The following is a 15,082-nucleotide window of genomic DNA, read 5'->3' on the forward strand; positions in this document are numbered from 1 at the left end:
GTGCTACAAATGCAGGTAAGTATTAACAGACTCCCAGGAAACGTGTTCATCCCCTCCTGCGGCAATTAGCTCAGTTTAGAGGGAGAAATTCTTGGCTCCTGCCTGTGTGAAGAAATCTGGGGGCCTTTGTGTTTCTTCAGCTTGGCCAGGGAGGGTGCAGGCAGTCGAGAATTCTCGGACAGACCGAAGTGTAAGACGATCATCCTCTGAAACTTTGTGCCTTTTTCTTACTTGTGCCTTTAGAAACCACCTTCTGGGGGGAGGCGAGGGGGAAGGAGAAACGCACAGGCAGCCTAAGAGCAAGAGGGATATGGAACTGAAACTGGTGACAGGTGCAGAGCTGTCCTTCTTCCCATACTTCCCGAATGCTCTTCCTAGATTGCAAATCAAAATCTGCATTTAAATAGAATATTTTTAATGTAGAAAAGAGGAAGCCCTAGGGTACGGAGGTATTGCGTTCAATATCTACATGCACAACATTGCATTTCAAATGAGATGCGGCATTTTGAAATTTACTGAATATATTACATATTCCAAATTGTCTTGTTATTACCACTATTTTTACTCAATTCTCCTATCCTAATAGGTGTGTTTCTTTTATGACCAGGACTGTTAATAAAAGTAATGTGATATTACATCATGCTATCAATTGAATCTTGAGAAAAGATTACAGCGATCCAAGGATCTGATAAGCCCCCGGCTCTGATAATTCCAGCCATTATTCAGTGTGAAATTCAAACAGTCTGAATTCATTAACATTGGTTGCTACAAATCTGCATTTTCAGACTTTGCCTTAAAACGCAGGAGTCCAAACCAAGTGACCTGAAAGGAACAGACTTTTGCGGAAAGTAGTCCTGACCACCAGCCTGTCCCTGCACGGTCCTGGGTGCTGACCCTCTCCACGGCTGACCCACCGCTGCTGGCCTCACACTTGATGTTTGGTCTCTGGGAAAAGCGCAGGGACCTCGGGCCACTGATAAGACAGTGATGATGCGTTCCCAGTGAAAGACCACATTGCTAAATGGGTCCCCAGGTTGCCAGTCACATCCAGGCACAGGGCCTTGACTCCAGCACCTCCCAGCTCCGTGTGGCTCATGTCAGCTCGCCCTCACAAAAGCAAGAACTCAAATCCAACGTGCATTATGTGAGAAAGATTTATCCTTTGTCCCTTGATGAAGAAAGGTCACTGTGAGGTTGACTGGGGTTGGGGGGCGGGGGGATGCCAGACTTCCAAAGTCCCAGGAAGAAACCACAACAGAACTGTCCTGAGCAGGAAGTCTCGCATTCTAGCCCCCTTTCATCTCAATGTTCACGTAACCTTGACCTCAGGTGTGTGTTGTCTGCTGTGGGCAGGTCACCAGGGCTGCCCCCCAAGCCAAAGGAGTGGCCAGCTCATTTACTGAAGCTGCTAATAATGGAGGACAGCAGTAGTCCTCCTCAGGAAGCCCCTCTAGGGGCCAGGTACCAGCTAAGCCAGGGCGTCACTGAACACCCAACCTGAGATTAACCACTCCTGTTCATCCTCATCTGACAGAGGGCGAGCCTGACGCACTAAGCACAGGAGGCTCCAATCTGCCCAAGGTCAACATCATCAGGGGTAACCCAGGTTGCACCACAGGCATTTCCTGGCCCCGCCCTCAGGACCCTTCCCCCCCCCCCCACCTATCCCCAGGGCCTGGGCCAAGTCTTTTTGCCTCTGCAACTGGAGCCTTTCTTTACCTTTCCCCGTGCAAACACGCGGAAAACGTGCCAAAGCCGTGGGGCTGCCGGAGGGAGCGGCTGCTGGGATGGATTCCACGCTGAAGAGCTGGGCCGCTTCCCAGCCAAGCCGAACGCTGCATCAATCCGCTGTTTAAACACACAGGCAGAAGGCTTTCCGGCCTTAAAACAGGCCTCTGCGGTGCTGCCACTTAAGCCCGTGGGAGATCAGAGTACAAATCAATACGAGTCCTCCTTCCTGGAGGAAGTTGCAACCCTACCTCGCGGTTTAGAGGTCATCTTCTGCTGTAATTAGGAAGTAGCAGGGAGTTTCGACTGAATTATGAAAAGCCAGGGCTCTCAAACTTAAGGTTTTCAACAAATGTGGGGTTGGGGCTTGTCAGTTCCACATGCAGGAAATGCCGGCTTCCAGATCGCCAAAGGCAGGCAAAGCAGGCGGCCAGCACGCCGGGTCCATGAAGGAATTTGATACACAGGCCACCTGTCCTCCAGTCCCAAGGGACCTGGGGCCATGAGGCTCTGGGAGCCCGTTGGGCCTTCTCGCCATCCTCACAGTCCCTGTTCAGATGTGGTCACAGTAGCCAGATCCGCAAGCACCCTTGCCCATGAGGCGACGGTGAGCCACCCAGAATTCAAACTCGCCACCCTCCCTGCATCGAGGGGAAGCCAGGAGTGCCTTTGCCTTCCCGCCTCTGAAAGCTCAGGAACACATATATCTCCCCCCCGACAGGGACTGTACCATGCTGGTTTGCCTTCAGTCTGCAGAAGACACTCTGAAACTACTGCCTTGCAGACCGGTGCTGGGACGGGCCCCCCTGCCTGGACCCGGCCACCCCACCCTTCCCCAGCCCCACCACAGCCTGGGATCCACTCATTCAAGGAACAGTCCTGTGGAACCCAGAACAGGGGGACCAGGTACAGAAAAATGAAGGAGGTGATGGGAGCAGCGGGCATGGTTTCTACCTCAGGAAGCTTGCCGGTGGTTATCACTCTGAAGTTTCCATGGACTTAGAGCAAAGCTCCTTAACCTTTATCATCCAATTTCACCTGATAGTCTCAAGGCGTGGCATCACCAGGGAGTAAAATCCCAGGGAGAAGCTGCCCGGAAGGACTAAAAGGGCTCACAGCACTCCACGGGCCGCCTCCTGCACGGATGCCTCCTGCACTCATCCGTGCGAGGACCCAGCAGAGCCGGTCCCCACAGACGATCATATAGGGAGATGCAGAGGAGACCAAGAGGCCAAGGGCAGCTTGATGGAGTCTAGACCTCCCAGTGCTGCATTCCTGAAATGGGAAGGCAGACGCTGCCGGGCCTGCCAGGGACCTGAGGGGCACGCCCGAGAACCTGACCCGCCATGCCCTCGTCCCAAGCTGCCCCGGGAAGAGGGAGCAAAAGCACCAGCCATCTGAACAGCCTCACCCACGCCCGATGGAAACCGATAGCCCCTCCTGCCGTGTTCCAGCTGAATTTTTCAAGGAGTTGCAGGTTACACCCAGTCCAGGCCAACAAAGGTTTCCTTTGAGTTAAACAATGTATAGCTGAACCGGAAGAGGGAAGGCGACCACAGAAAAGGTGCTGGGTTACAAGGCACAGGAACCAGATCGCTTTACCACCAAGACTTGTTTTCTGCAAATCGCCCCTATGAAAAGGCAGCACGACACCGTCCCATAAATCAAAGCCCACCTCAAACGCATCCAATCAGGGGATGGTGCGGGGACACCCGATCCTGTCCTCCTGGAGAAAGACCAGGGCTGGGGCCTGGGGTCCTTTGTGGGAGCCACCATCGCTAGTGCACATTTATGAAGAAACAGGAACAAACACCGGGATCAGACGCTCCGAACTGCCCCTCACGCACAGTTCAAGTTTTCACCCCCCGCACGTTAACTGTTCCCCATAATGTTCTATCTTTTTGCCATATATAATTAATTTTACCAGCCATCTCCAACTTATCCCATAGGCTGGTGCTGGTTCTCTTTTAAACAGTACACTGCTGAGAAATTGATTTGTTGGCTCCCTGTGCCTAAAGAACCCACATAATGAAATATGTATAAATGTCACTGGTCGGGCTGCTTCTGAGGATCGAGTCCAAGAAGGCGCTCCTTCCACCGCCCTGCACAGGGGTCCACTCGTGGCACATATCCTCAAGGATTACTCACAGACCCCCACCCAAAAACCAGTGAATTACATTGCATTTTCTTTAAAAACCTCCTATTTATCCTTAACTGGTACAAGTCTAAGGGAATTATCTTAATTGCTATGTGGAAAGAATGAATCGCAAATGCACTCGGTTAACCAAGACTTCATTTTTAACAGCTTGGGGCCAGGTGGGAGTGACCGAGTTTGCCAAAAATAAAGGAATCGATCGATGATCAATCGGTCAGCCAAGCAAATGTGCTCTGCTGGAGCTAGCTGGGAGCTCCAGGCAAACAGGCACGGGGATCCCACGTCCACCTGGGGACAGCTGGATTCTCAGACATTTCCCGAAGGTGGGATTCAGAAAATGCTTAAACGCGGATCCAGAAACTGGATGAAGGACCGGAGATACCAGGCGCTCCGTGTCACACGGGCAGTACATGGAGTATTTCTTTAGCATCTGCAGCAGAGGGAGGGAGGCCAGATGACACTTGAACCTAGGGAGGCAGCGTGTGTCCCTCCGTTAACAAAGCTTGATGGGGGAACAACAGGAATTGCTTACAATCCACCAGGCTCCAAGAAAGTTCCTGGTCTAGGCATTTTAGAAGTCATAGTTAACAGTGGCAACACACAAGCCCTACCCCAAAATATTCACAGGATAAAACTACCTTTTCCTTTCCTGCTAATCACTCTGAGAATGCCTGATCAGAGCTCCCAACGTTTTCCCTGGAGATAGTTCACTTCCTTGCCCAGCACATACCAACATACATAATCCTTATTACCAACATACATAATCCTCATTACATAGTTAACTGTAAACAAAGTACCATTTCCTTCCTCCAGCAGAGGCCTAACCCTCAGGCCATCACCTCCTGCTCCTCCCTATTCTCCTAACACCCACACCTCAAGCCTCAGGGGAAAAGGACAAGGATCTGTCCACGGACAATCACCGCCGATGTCCCAGAACCTGGGCTGCTGTTCCCCAGGCCACTGGGAGGGGCCAGGGGTAGGAGAACCTCTATCGGGGGCTTGTTTGGGCATCCGTGACAGCTGGCCTTCTGGGAGCTGGCTCTGTGCATCATGGCCACACCCCTGGGGGCAAGCAGCCATCCATGGTCAGCCCCCACTTCACATGGACCAGGTGCAAGGGAGAGGGACAGATTCGTGGCACACTTGACATCAGGAACATACCAGAGAGCAGTGACCCCAGGAGTCCTCACCAACTGCAAAGGGGTCCTGTGATGATGCTGGCACAGCCTGTAATGGTACTGCGGTGTTTGGGCAGAGGACAAGGGGAAGCCTGAGCCTGGGCTACACCATCAGGGTCTCCAGCAATGTTCTCTCACAGGTCCCACGTGCCAGCAAAGAGATCTGACCGTCAAGTTCCTCCCTCTTCCGGGAGAGGGAGACGGTCCACACGACCATGTTCCCCAGCATGACCCGTGGGTGGACACTGCACAAGGCCGCGGCTCCTGCCCGCAGGAGCTCCACCTGCACCACCATTCCCCAGCCGGGCCCACCAGCAGGAGCGCAATCCGGCAGAGACCCGCCCTGGCCTGGCATTCCAGAAGTACCAACAGGCTTGCTTACTGCGGACACATGAAGGACAGAGTGAAAATTTAAAACCCTCTGTTCCATTCCGCGCCTCCCTGGCTGGTTAAGCGGCTGTGACAAGGACCATGGTCTCGAGGAGTGGGACACGGACAAACATCAACAGCATGAAACAAACCCGCCAGGACGAGTCTGGAGGCTGGGCCCGTACAGCACGGACAAAGAGGAACTCTTGAGAACAAGAACAAGGGGGCGCCTTGGCTGGATGATCTCCGCCAAAGCCACGGCAGGATTTGGAGATTCTCGGGAGGAAGGAACACGGGCTGAATCAACACCTCCCAGAGAACGGCTCCCATGGGAGCTTGGATCTGTGGCTCAGGAAATAAAATCCAAACAAGACCGAAGCACCCAGAGCCCAGCTGGGGCCTCCTCCCGTCTCTGCAGAGCTGGCTGAAGCCCCACCAGCGTCGCCCACCCTCATCTCAGCCTCCTGACTGTTCCTCATCCAGAGATTCCCCCTGCCACAGAGAGAAGGCCCTGCGAGTCTGTCTCGGGTTTATGGTTTCCAATGTCGGCAGTCTTGCCTCTGGCCAAAAAGCTGGAGCGCGATCCCACATCCCTCGTGCAGGCCAAGAGCTCAGGAGGACCCTGGAGGCCACAGCGCCAGGACCAACACACTCACCCCACGGTATAGCCATCGGCTTCTAGAGTAGGGCAACACTGCCCTTCTGTTTATCGGGAAAGAAATCAGTCTTGGAAGAAACAGGGCAGAGGCCCCAATGGCCAGGCAGAGGGCTCCATGGAACCCTGCTGGCCCACGCAAGCAGCACTGCGATGGTCAGCTCAGCCTGGCACCCACGGAAGGCCGGGTGAGGCTCTCCCCGCCCACCCAGCAGGCACAGCCATCACGGGGGTCCTGGGGACCCCTCGCTTCCACCTTTCCTTGTGCAACGGGGGGGGCTTGTGAAGTGGACTGGGCTTGCACATCCTTATTACGACCTGTAAGAGTAACTTGGTGCCCAAGCTTCTCAGGGTGCGAGCAGCCGGATTCGCGGCCATATCCTGGCCAAACCACAGCCAGTGCAACCCTGTCATCATTTTCCAGAATAAAGGCCGAGAGCTTTGATTTGCACTTCCACATATCTGCAGACGGTTAACAAAAAGCGCTTCCTCCTACCGCTTCTGTTGCGATCACGGTCAGTAACAGCAGTCCTACAGCAGTCCTAGAACAACAACAGCCCGTCTGAACTGATGCAGAACAGATTCTGGTTCCAGGAGAAATCAGCAAACCAGAGGGCATTTGGGGTTTCCATTTTAACAAGGAGCAACATACAGAACCAAGAGTGGAAAACGCCAAAATGTAAACTTCCATGTCATGATTCATTCATGATGACAAAATGAGCCTCTTTGCAGGAAGAAAACTCAACTATTTCATGTGAAATTTATTTTTAAAAAGGCTATAAACCAAAATAATAAAGTCTAGAGTAACAGGCACAAGACGCTTTTCAATGAGGATGTCCTCAAAAATACCGAGGTCAGAAAGGCCGTAGAAACAGTTCTAGAGCCTCGAAGGTTTGCCATCCTGAAGCTGTGGCTTTTCATGAGTTTTGTGCAAAACATCTATTTCCTTCTCCTCCGCCCACATTAAACAAGATTTGTCTAGACTGGAGACCTCAGCAGGTGAGTGACCGAGTTGAAATCAACACATGGGTCCCTCCTCAGGCGCCAATGCCAGCTGTCCCTCTTAGGCTGTTGTGTATCAACCAGACTCAGCAGCTGCCAAAAACAGGGGTACAACCTATCGGGCGCAGTGACGAGCCACAGACAAGAGCTCTGAGAGCCAACACACGTGTCCAGGGACATGCGGGAACCCCAGCCCCCCATACTTGTGAGGGTGGTTGGGGCAAAGGGAACTCCCTGGCAGGATGCGGGGCACGGGGGGCTACAGGCCAACAGGGTTTGGTCCTAGACAGAGCACCCTCCCGGCACAATGGAAATGCTCTGACTGTGGACGACTCCGGGGTGGTCCCGAACACCTTGAGCTCCTCCAAGGTGCTGTTTCCCCAAATGATGCCCCAAACACAGAAGCGGAAACGAGTGTATCAGGCCAAGTGTCTGAGCGCTTCAGTTCTGGGGAAAAATTTGTTCTCAGGAGCCATGTTGTAACCGCATTCTGATACAGATGCATTTCTGGAAAGTGAACATTCTTCTCTGAGATCGAAACAATCGAAAAATGGAGCCTGCATGGTTCAATTATCAGGTTGAGTCCAGTGAAAACGTGGTTCCTCAACCATTTATACATATATATATATATATATTTTTTTTTTTTTTTTAAAGCCCATTTCATCTATTTCATCTTTTACTATGAATTCTCACATTCCTAACTTCGGAGAAGAGTTTTCCAATCCTGTGGTTTCTATAAAATGTACCAAGCATTACTCTCCAGTTCTGGATATCCAGTGGAGATGTTCCCCTGGCCAGTAGAGAGCCTCAAGCACCTTTCAGTGAAGTACTTGACACAAGCCACCACCAGTGTCTGGACACAGAACTGGATGCCTGTGGGAGGGAGTCTGCTGGTTTGCCATCACCATGGCCATGAGCCACTGAAACCATCTTCGGCCCCGGCACCCAATACTGAAACCAGCAGGTCCACGAAGATTCTGTAAAAACATCTCTCTGCCTGAGGAACCTCCAGCACATGGAGTCTTCAAGGAAAGTTTCTTTGAGAAGGATGCGTGAAAGAAAAGAATTAATATTGGTCTTGAAGGGCAAAACTGAAGGTCTATGGCTGAGCGTAGCCATCGTGACTTACTAATAAATACACCCATCTCCCCGCAAAGGATGTTCAGTATTTCTAGTCTCCCGCCCTCCCCAGTGCTAAGGTTCCTAGAATTGTTTCAAGAACATGGCGTCTTTCTGAACCACACACTCCACTGTGGCCTTTGGTAGGTCAAGCCCTCTCGGGTCACTCCCAGGAGAAGCTTCAGGACTAGGACACCAAATTTAATCTTTAAAAAGGCAGGGGATTTCGGGGACCATCAGAGCCCAACTACTGAATTCCCACGTAAGACTTCCAAATCCCTAGAAGAGACTGAGGTCCCAGGTAGTTTTCCATCAGGATCTGCAACTGCCCTTACCCCATGGGGAGGGGCGGAGGGAATGCACAGTGAGACCCCTCCCTGCGCCCCAAGTCTGTCTGCTGGTTAGGGTCGGGCTGTGGCTGTGCTCAGCCTCCCGCCCACTGGAGCTCACAGAGGAACACAGCACGCAGGTCTCTAATGCAGCCCACCAGGTCCGAGAAAGCTGGGCCCAAGCCCACAGGGGTGCACCTGCCCAATTTCCAAACCAGAGGCTACACGCTATCCAACACTTCGGGCAACATGCCCAGGGGTTTGACAGAAAGGACACTGAGAAAATTTGCTCTCACGCTCTTTGTCTTGCTTTTAAACGATGCTGTTAGCTCAAGGAGAAAACATTTTTTTCCCAGCAGGGTCAACATCAATCACTCCCGAGAAGTTGCCATTTTGAGACTTTGAGTTAAGATGCGGGTTTTGTGAAAAATGGCAAGCGGCGTGTTGCGACTAGACTCTGGACCTCCAAACCTTGCTCTGGGTAAAGGATTGAACTACATCGATCGAGGATTTTCTCAGTCACACTCCGAGGGAGTGCAGGCAAAATTGAATGCTCTCCTCGGAGCACACCCACATCCCCAATCAACGCCACCAGAAAAAAATCGTTTGCTGCTCAAGACATCCTAGAGGCTGGCAGCTCTTAAAATCCAAGCTCATCAGCAAGCGGCTTTCGTTCTAAAGGCGTCCGTCTACCTTTTCACTTGGGGTGGCATGAGACTATCTCCCCAATTCATTTTTATTCTTTGTAATTAATACGTCAAGAAGTCCTAAACACGACTTCCATTCTGCCTTGAGTTTCCTAGTAGTATAATTTCCGTTGACTTATCTCTGTAGCAGCAGCGACAGCAGAAACAATCACTTTACACTGAACTATATTGCTTCAGAGTTAATTACATGTATTTTGCTTTTGATAAATGAAAATACCAGATGCAATTAATTGAAAGACAATCCATAGGATCCTGCTATTAGACATCCCAATGAAACACCCCGAGCCTGCTGGCAATCCATAGCCATCAACTAATTGAAAACGCATTCCAGAGGGGTTTTAAAAAAACCTGAGCTTTTACCTGGAGATATTTTACAGTAACTCACCAGTATAAATCTGTCCACAAACTATAGTTCACACGATGGACTGTCCGTCTTTTGAAGGGAATCCAGCTTCATTGGTTCAAAACCATTTAAGGCGATGAAAGTCTGAAAGTACAATGAATTGGGTCAGTGGTTCCGGAGCAGTGATTTTTTTTTTCCCCTCTGTTGTTTACATCTAGCCATTCCTTAATTGCATTTTTCCAATGCGTTCGATTCTAAGCTACCAGAGGTTATTAAATGGTTTCATTAAAAATACTATTTGTCTTGCTTTAGTCACACACCAGATCAAATTAAACAGTAGAGCACCAGAACAAATGAACCCTTTCCATCTATTCTGACACAGAGCCAAGTGTGCAAGACCAGAAGGTGATATTGTGTCATCACCGTGAAAATGTCATTTACATCTCTTTACGTCTCCAAGTAGCCAGCACAGGGACAACATAATCAATACCTCCAAGCAGAAAGTATTACCAACTGTTGGAGAAATATGGAAGTATGAAGTGCAATTCACGAGCCCCTGGTTTATAAGTGCTATTAGCATAAATGCTGACAACTGTTAATCTGCTGTAACTCTGATTAACGGTTGCAGTTGTCCATTAATAGAAGGCATTTTAACTTACTACTGAAATTGATTACTCAGTTAAGAATTCAATCCTAATGTTCAATAAAATTGCACTTTCTTGGCAAATGCAATATGAAAGGTGGTGATGCATTAAACAGCACTCACATTTATTCTACTATACAAGGGACGAAGAGGAAATCTATTGTGGTGTCATCACTTATCTGAACCACTTCCTTTAGGCACAGAGTCGTTGGAGGGGCAGGTGGGGAAGGGGCTGCTGGGGCAGACAGAACAGGCAAGCACCCGTGCAAGCATGTCCGAAGGCCTTTTCAAGGACGTTCCCATGAAGAACAGACAGGATTGCAACAGTGCCCCTACCACGCAACCAGACTGTCCACACTACAAGGCAGTAGTTCTCAAGGCCCGTGAGAAAGGAGAGGTATGCGTCCCAGAAATGAACCGGTGCAGCCAACCCAGACCACTCCCAGGCCTGTCTTACAATCAATCAGGATTCATGTGGTTGATTAATATTTTGAAAAGGGCATGATTTACGGAAACCAGTTTCCTGACTACACTCTACTTTTCAAACCATTTGAATCTTAGGAAGCTAGAGTTTCCTAATATGCTCTTCCCTCCGTCCTATATTTTTTTTTAAGATTTTATTTATTTATTTGAAAGAGATCACAAGTAGGCAGAGAGGCAGGCAGAGAGAGAGGGGGAAGCAGGCTCCCTGCTGAGCAGAGAGCCCAATGTGGGGCTCGATCCCAGGACCCTGGGATCCTGACCTGAGCTGAAGGCAGAGGCTTTAACCCACTGAGCCACCCAGGTGCCCCTATTTTTTTTTTTTTTTAAGTAGGCTTCACACCCAGCATGGAGGGGCCTGAATTCACGACCCTGAGAGCAAGACCTGAGGCGAGAGAGCAAAGGCCAGACACTCAACCAACTGAAACACCCAGGTACCCCACTTTCTCCTCCTTTAAAACAACAGGGTCATCTCTTGGGATCCAATCCTGTGATAGAACCTGCCCAATTACACAGCAAGGCAAAGAAAGGAAGCACTGGACCTCCCAGGGCTGTGTACTTCCCACTCAGAAAAAGACCATACTTTTGTTTTCTGTTCAGTGTGATCAAGCGGCGCGCCCAGGGGCGTCACAGCTCCCACAGCATAGCCAGAAAGAACCGAGTCAAGGGCAGGTTAAGGCTCTGAAGAACGCCTTAGAAGAAGGACAACCCCTACAGTCAGGGTTATCACATTCAAGGACAAAAAGAAATGCCACTCCCACACCACCTTGTGTCCCCAAGTCTCCAATTCAGGGAGGGGACGGAGACACGTCAGCTGTCATTCATTAAGAGCTGGAAGGGAAGAGCCGGCACTGGGTCTCTCAGCAGTGCCAAGCATCTAACAACGCAATTATGTTTCATGTTCAGTAACTAAGCATTACTCTACCTAGGAACCATCCTGAAATTTTCAGGAGGCAAGAGCTTGCCAAGCAAACTCCTGTTCACCCCTCAAAACCCATCTCCTAGTGATCCTCCTAACACCTTCCTGCTCTAGCTGCGAGGCTGTTACATACCCTGACATCTCCAAGTCTCTTCAGTGTTAAATGTCTTGATCGCATTCATGTCTAGCTTTCTCCAGGTGTGGAACACAGTTGAAAATCAAATATTTAAGCAACTGCATAATGGAATCCATCTCCTTGGTCTAGTACTGTGCATCCTAGTAGGTCACGGGCTTCTTTTCTTTGTTTCCAGTGCTTTGCACAACGGACTCAGATGTTTACATATACCCATGTATTTCCAAAAACAAAAGGAAATTATATACACCTCTGACCCTCAGGGCACAGGAGTGTGAAGTGTGGGGGTCCACTTACATGCAGATTTTTTTCAATGGAGTACAGTCCTGTAAACGTTTTTTCTCTGGTGATTTTCTTTTCTTTTTTTTTTTTTAAGATTTTATTTATTTATCAGAGAGAGAGGGCGAAAGAGCAAGCACAGGCAGACAGAATGGCAGACAGAGGCAGAGGGAGAAGCAGGCTCCCTGCGGAGCAAGGAGCCCGATGCCGGGACGATCCCAGGATGATCCCAGGACGCTGGGATCATGACCTGAGCCGAAGGCAGCTGCTTAACCAACTGAGCCAGGCAGGCGTCCGTCTGGTGATTTTCTTAACAATTTCCTTTTTTCTAGCTTGCTTCATTTTGAGAATACAGCTTCTAATACAAAGTAACAGGCAAAACGCATCCATCCACTGTGTACATGGTGGTGAAGGGTTCTAGTCAATCACCGGTTACTGGAAGTTAAGGTGTAGGGGAGTCTGAAGTTCTACGAGGATTCTGACTTGCTCCCTACCCCTCATGCTGTTCAAGGGTCGGTTCTGTAATAGGAAGGGGTCCCTTTTGGAAAGGAGGGAGGGAAGGAAAAGTTATTGGGGAAGTGAAACTGACAGGGTGTGCAAAGTTACTTCTTATATTTAAAGGAAGCTTAAGGAGAAACACACTAACACATTCCCACTTAACCTTGGTGGGTACCCAGTATTACTTTGACATGACGCTTCAAACGGAAACTAATTCAATAGGAAAAGGACAGCTGTTCCCTTTAGAAGGCTTCACAGAGGAGGGGACAGGAGAGCCTGCAAACTGCCAAGCCAAGAGGGACGGCTTACGGAGGAGATTAAGAACACCAAAAAGGCTTGGAAACCTTCCAGAATCTTGAAAGCCAGCGCCCACCGTTACTTGGAGGTGGTGAGAAGTACTTTAAAAACTAGGGCTGCAGAAAAGGCCACAACTCCGCAAGCCCTTGTTTCGGCAGATTCCTGAGGGCTGCACCACGGACAGGAGGGCCGTGAAGCCCCGCCAGGCTGGAGAACGCCCAGGAGCACCGGGACACGGAAGCGCGGCTCCTTCACAAGCTCACTCAGGAGCCCGAGCAGGCCTGTCCCACCCAGTGTCCCGGCCACAGCAGGCGAAGGCCAGGCGGCTCCCGTGTCTGGCCAGAGAGAAAGGCTTCCTTTTTTGGCCTGTACACCTGGGTAAAGCTATTAAACAGCATTTGGCAAGAGTGTTCCGCCCATATTTTGGGGTAGCCAGGGGCATGCACTCAAGCACTGAGCCCATGCTGGGGAGAAGCCACAGCACCCAAACCCTGGAGGAATGCCAGCCACGCCGTGTCCCCCGTGGGGCTTTCTACACACAGGAAACAGACAGGAAACAGAACATTTAGGACACCTTGCCTAGAAGGATCTTCTCCTCCCAGATTTCTAGTTCCTTCTCACGTGAAGCCAGGCAGATGAAAGTCACTGTTAGGTATACAGTGAGTAAGACCACCTTCCTGAAATGGAGTAAGTGGGACACCAAGGAAATCTGCAATGTACCGGAGCAAAGTCAAGCGGTGGGGGCTGGCGGGCGGACTGACGCGTCTGTCCTGGCTCACTCCAGCAGGACCTGTCGTGCCTGAACTTCAACCGTCCTTCCCCACGGCTCTCGTGCCCCGCGTGGCGCCGAAGGCTGTCCAGCACCCAGACGGCAGGGTGGGGAGGGCCCCCGGGAGGCTCTGCCTGGGCTTTCCCACCCTCCCCGCTGCGGCGGCATCCCTCACGGACACAACGCCCAGCGACTCGCACTTGCTCCGTTGAGTTCTCCTGCTACTTCTCACCTGACCCGCCGGCTCACTCCACCGCTTGGAGCCTGTCTGAACCCCACCTGGCTTCTGTGCTGACTCACACGTGGGTCCATCCAGGCTTTAAGACTCCCACCTACTGCCCCGCCATGAGCAGTGGGGGCTGCTTTACCTGCTGGATCGAAGTGGAGCTCCTCCCCACGTCGTCCCCCTCACTGTCATGGTCCCCTGGTACGGCACAGCTCAGCTTGGGCCATTCTTAGAAGGGAAAAGACCCTCGAGGGCAGATGTGGACAGAGCCGGCAGCCCAGGTGTCAACAATTACCACTTAAACAGAAAACCTGAAAGCAGTCCCACTGTCATGGTCCCCTGGTACGGCACAGCTCAGCTTGGGCCATTCTTAGAAGGGAAAAGACCCTCGAGGGCAGATGTGGACAGAGCGGCAGCCCAGGTGTCAACAATTACCACTTAAACAGAAAACCTGAAAGCAGTCCGGCAAGATCACCCCTTAGGCAACTGAAGGGCCACTGGGCAGGGCCACAGGGAAGAGCACGGAGCACGGGCAGGACACCACACTGGAGAATCCCAGGCTCCATGGGTGAGAATGACCAGCCCGCTTCCTAAGCCTCTGCCCTAGCCGGAGACAGAGAAGACCCCACCGGCTTCAAGGGACAGGGGCCTTCCAAAGAGATAAGGAAGCCTAGCCCAGGGCCAGTGTCCGTCAACCACTCGGCCAACGTGAGACATCATTCGATTCGGCACTCGGCTCCGGGACAAGGTCATGGTCATCAGCATCTTCCAAACCAAACTCACCTCTGTCCACATCCCGAGATAAACGGTTCCCATTTGACACAGGCATGCGATACTCCTAACTGGGTCCCTGAGCCCCACACGCCCCCATCCTGCCTGGCCCTCACCTCAGTGCACCCTGTGCCCAGGCTGTGCTCAGAAAAGGAACAGGAGACCAGGGAAAGCATCTGGAACCCCGGCCTTCCCTCTTGGCAGTGCTCCTCTGACACAGAAGCCGCCAACCAGAGCTCTCTGGAGGGTGCCCGTCCTAAGGACACTGACGACGGAGCCATGCTAACAGGACAGGTCGGCACCCCGGGGCCTGCCCACCTCTCCACGGCTCTCAGGCACCCCCCCATCCTGCTGCTCGTCTGAGCCCCAGGGTGGGGCACCCCAGCCCACAAGACTGGCCCACAAAAACGAAACTCAAGCCAAAGCTTCAGAGAAAGCTCGCCCCACCTCTCAAGGGCCTTGGGTGAGGTCCCCAGGGAGCC

At 51.4% G+C, this 15,082-nt stretch overlaps 1 protein-coding gene across 4 annotated transcripts in view; it reads right to left on the minus strand.

Annotated features, from left to right (window-relative positions):
• The window catches only part of CTBP2 (C-terminal binding protein 2), a 155,534-nt gene that overhangs the window by 97,065 nt on the left and 43,387 nt on the right, over positions 1-15,082 (minus strand). For 3 of the 4 annotated variants that reach the window (XM_032312449.1, XM_032312450.1, XM_032312451.1), the window contains exon 2: positions 9,628-9,729. The exons of the other annotated variant lie outside the window; for it this stretch is intronic. The gene's annotated coding sequence lies outside the window, so the exon portion shown is untranslated. The remainder of the gene's footprint in view (positions 1-9,627; positions 9,730-15,082) is intronic. 4 annotated transcript variants of the gene reach the window in all.

Source organism: Mustela erminea, chromosome 14 (genome assembly GCF_009829155.1).
Source record: "Mustela erminea isolate mMusErm1 chromosome 14, mMusErm1.Pri, whole genome shotgun sequence".
NCBI classification, from domain to species: Eukaryota; Metazoa; Chordata; class Mammalia; order Carnivora; family Mustelidae; genus Mustela; species Mustela erminea.